Genomic DNA, 4,458 nt, shown 5'->3' with positions numbered 1-4,458 from the left:
TGTCTCGCATCATTCCCAGATGGGAGCATGCGGGAAAACGAGCTCAGGGCTCCCACCAATTCTGTATTCTGGTGAGTTGTATAATTATTTCATTACATATTAGTGTAATAATAATAGAAATAAAGTGTGTAACAAATGTAATGTGCTTGAATCATCCTAAAGTCATCTCCCCACCCTGGTCTGCGGAAGAATTGTCTTCCACAAAACCGGTACCTGGTGCCAAAAAGGTTGGGAACCACTGTTTTAAGAGGCTCATGGTAAGGCAATGGCTCACACGATTTTGAAGTCTGGGAGGTGTGGCATCCGTGGGGCTGACTGACGATGGACTGGAAACTCAGGGAGGAGTTAATGCTACAACCTTGAGGTGGTATTTAGTTTTCCTCAAGGAAAACTCCGTTTTGGCTAAGGCCTTCAACTGATGAGATGAGGCCCACCCACATTATCCAGGATCATCTCCTTCACCAAAAGTCAGCTATCACAGATGTTAACTGCATCTGTAAAATACCCTCACAGCCACAGCTGGATGAGGGTTTGACAGAACCCGTGGGAATTAGAGACTGGCCAGGTGGACACTCAAAATGAGCCACACACCGAATCCCATCAGTGTCCACGGCTCGTCTGTTCTGCCTTCTGGACATCCCCTGAGCCAGCTCTGTCTCCGTCATTCCCCCTGCCCCACCTCATCTGGGCACCCATCCTCTCTGTCCTGTGTCCCTCAAGTCTCCTCTGTGTGTGTCTCTGCCATGCACCAGCCCTGGCTTTCATCCATCGTGCAGCCAACTTGGACTGTCTTAAAAGGAAAGGCGTCCGTGCCCACTGCCTGGGCTAAAACATGTCAATAGATTCATGTCACTGTCAGATAAAGATCTAGTTCCTTACTATGATCCACAGACTGTCTAAGCTCCAGAATTGCTACGTGGGAAGGGTTTGGGGCACTCTGGTTGGGTAAGTGCATTAACCTGCCAGGACTGCCACAAGAGAACACCACAGACAAGGCGGCTTCAACAACAGAAATCTATTTTCTTACCATTCTGGAGGCTGGAAGTCTGAGATCAAGGTGCCGGCAGGGTTGGTTTCTCTTTAGGCCTCTTTTCTCAGTGTGTAGAGATGGCCACCTTCTCCCAGTGTCCTTACGTGGACATCACTTTGCATGTGCCTCTGTCCTCATCTCCTCTCCTGATCAGGGCTCCAGCCAATTTTTATTTTTTATTATTTTATTTTATTTTATTTTTTGAGATGGAGTCTCTCTCTGTCAACCAGGCTGGAGTGCAGTGGCATGATCTTGGCTCACTGCAACCTCCACCTTCCGTGTTCAAGTGATTCTCCTGCCTCAGCCTCCCAAGTAGCTGGGATTACAGGTGCCCACTATCACGCCTGGCTAATTTTTGTGTTTTTTTTTTAAGTAGAGAGAGGGTTTCACCATGGTAGCCAGGTTGGTCTCAAATTCCTGATGTCAGGGTATCTGCCCGCCTTGGCCTCCCAAAGTGCTGGGATTACAGGCATGAGCCACCACGCCCAGCTGCTCCAGCCACATTGAATCAGGAGACACGGATGATACTAATGATCTTGTTCTAACTGGATCACCTCTGTAAAGACCCCATCTTCAAATATGCTCACATTCTGAGGTGCTGGAAGGTAGAGCTCCAGCGTGAGTTCAGGGGCACACATTTCAGCCCACAACAGCAAGCAATGTGGTCTTTGCTGTGGGGTCGTGTTGACATAACTGTTATAGGAAAAGGCAGACAAACCCTGTGAAGACAGCTATGTGTGTGAACTTAATTCAGACTAAGACGAAGTGTTAAAAGTCCATTCTTGCTCTTCCACAGGAGGCCTACACACCGCCGCTTGTGCTGCCGCCATGTCTCTAGTGATCCCTGAAAAGTTCCAGCGTATTTTGCGGGTACTCAACACCAACATCGATGGGCGGCGGAAAACAGCCTTTGCCATCACTGCCATTAAGGGTGTGGGCCGAAGATACGCCCATGTGGTGTTGAGGAAAGCAGACATTGACCTCACCAAGAGGGCGGGAGAACTCACTGAGGAGGAGGTGGAACGTGTGATCACCCTTATGCAGAATCCACGCCAGTACAAGATCCCAGACTGGTTGTTCAACAGACAGAAGGTTGTAAAGGATGGAAAATACAGCCAGGTCCTAGCCAATGGTCTGGACAACAAGCTCCGTGAAGACCTGGAGCGACTGAAGAAGATTCGGGCCCACAGAGGGCTGCGCCGCTTCTGGGGCCTTCGTGTCCGAGGCCAGCACACCGAGACCACTGGCCGCCGTGGCTGCCCGTGGGTGTGTCCAAGAAGAAATAAGTCTGTAGGCCTTGTCTGTTAATAAATAGTTTATATACCTTAAAAAAAAAAAAAAAAGTCCATTCTTACTGATTTTGGTAATTCACGGAATCCAACACGTGATGGAAATTTAGTTCCATGAGCATATCCAGGGGTGGAGGGAGTTACGGCTGAGCATCAGCGATGCCTGGAATATTATGAAGCGGAAAGATTTTCACATCCACCCCCCAAACAACAACAACAACAACAACAACAACAACAACTGCCCCAAAATGATGACTGACAGGACCAGGGGATATAATCTGCAAAATGACAACCAGAATACCATATTTGTTTGTTTCATTATTTTATATATATTTTTAGAGACAGTGTCTCCCCCTGTTACCCAGTCTGGAGTGAGGGTTGCAATCTCAGCTCACAGCAGCCTTGACCTGCCAGGTTCAAGTGATCCTCTGGCCTCAGCTTCCAGAGTCGCTGGGACCACAGTGGTGTGCCACCATGCCCGGATAATTTTTGTATTTTTTTGTGGCGATGAGGTCCTTCTATGTTGCCCAGGGCTCAAGCGATCCAACCACCTTGGCCCCCAAAAGTGCTGAGACTACAGGCATGAGCCATGGCGCCTGGCCCAGAATAAAATACTTCCATGGCTTAGAAACAGAGGTCTCCAGAACCTTGGCCAGGCTGTGCTGTTTATGAGAAAATCATTCCCTTGCTGAAGGCAACATGTGTATTGCTGGGATTCCAGCTGGGCATTTGGCTTAGGAACCAAGGGGACGTTCCACGGTGGGTCCTTGACCTGACGTCTTATCTGGCAGCTGACTTTGTAACTGTTTCTTCTCAGGGACCGTGGCTATTCAGTTAGAAATGTCATTCCCTTCTGACCCCGTTTTCTATTTGGATTTGGTCCAAATTCCTCATGCAGCACCGGGAACTGAAAGCCTCCCTGTAGGTCTGGGAGCTTCCATCTGGGGATGATGAGGGGACAGTGTTTGGGCCAGGAAGGGGCTAATGGTCTCTTCTTCTTCTTCAGCACAAGGCAGTATGTGCTGGGGGTTGGGGGGCAAGTGGGGACAGTAAATGGGCACAGAAAAATAGTTAAAGGGTGAAAAAGACCTAGTATCTGATAGCACAACTGGGTGACTACAGTCAATAATAATTTATTTGTACATTTAAAAATAACTAAAAGAGGCCAGGCACGGTGGCTCACGCCTGTAATCCCAACACTTTGGGAGGCTGAGGTGGGCAGATCATGAGGTCAGGAGATCGAGACCATCCTGGCTAACACGGTGAAACCCTGTCTCTACTAAAAATACAAAAATTAGCCGGGTGTGGTGGCAGGTGCCTGTAGTCCCATCTACTCGGGAGGCTGAGGCAGGAGAATGGCGTGAACCCAGGAGGTGGAGGTTGCAGTGAGCTGAGATCGTGCTGCTGCACTCCAGCCTGGCGACAGAGCAAGGCTTCGGGGAAAAAAAACAAACAAACAAACATGAGAGAGAGAGAGAGAGAGAGAGAGAGAGAGAGAGAGAGAGAGAGAGAGAGAGAGAAAGTCAATTCAATTCAAAGAAAGATGACGGATTCTTCATCTCATTTGTAATCCAAAAATTGGACAGCCATGTCCACAGGGAAACCGTTTCCCTTCTATCCAATCGGCAAGAATGAAACAAAAAGTATAAGATGCTATTTTGTGTGTGTGCCAGTCTATGCTTTGTTTTTTACATCTGCTTATTTGAGTAGCTTTATAGGTACCAGTGATTTTTGATGACATGGATGAATTGGATGGTGGTGGCGTCTGGGCTTTTAGTGCACCCATCACCCAAGTAATGTACATTGTACCCAATACGTAGTTTTTGTATCCCTCCCTTTCTCCCTTCCTGCCCCCTTTCCGAGTCTCCACTGTCCGTTATACCACTCTGTCTGCCTCTGTGCGCCCATAGCTTAGCTCCCACTTGTAAGTGAGAACATGCGGTATTTGGTTTTCCATTGCTGTGCTATTTCACTTAGAATAAGGGCCTTTAGCGGAGGCTCACACCTGTAATCCCAGCACCGCGGGAGGCCAAGGCAAGTGCATCACGTGAGGTCAAGAGTTCGAGACTAACCCGGACAACATGGTGAAACCCTATCTGTACTAAAATTACAAAAAATTAGCTGGGCGTGGTGATGCGC

General features: G+C 48.3%; 1 pseudogene; it reads left to right on the top strand.

Annotated features, from left to right (window-relative positions):
* Nucleotides 1-1,844: 1,844 nt before the first annotated feature.
* On the top strand, nucleotides 1,845-2,356 carry LOC104680926 (annotated as a pseudogene).
* Nucleotides 2,357-4,458: the final 2,102 nt, after the last annotated feature.

Source organism: Rhinopithecus roxellana, chromosome 12, assembly GCF_007565055.1.
Source record: "Rhinopithecus roxellana isolate Shanxi Qingling chromosome 12, ASM756505v1, whole genome shotgun sequence".
Lineage (NCBI taxonomy): Eukaryota > Metazoa > Chordata > Mammalia > Primates > Cercopithecidae > Rhinopithecus > Rhinopithecus roxellana.
This window is presented reverse-complemented; position numbering and strand designations above follow the sequence as displayed.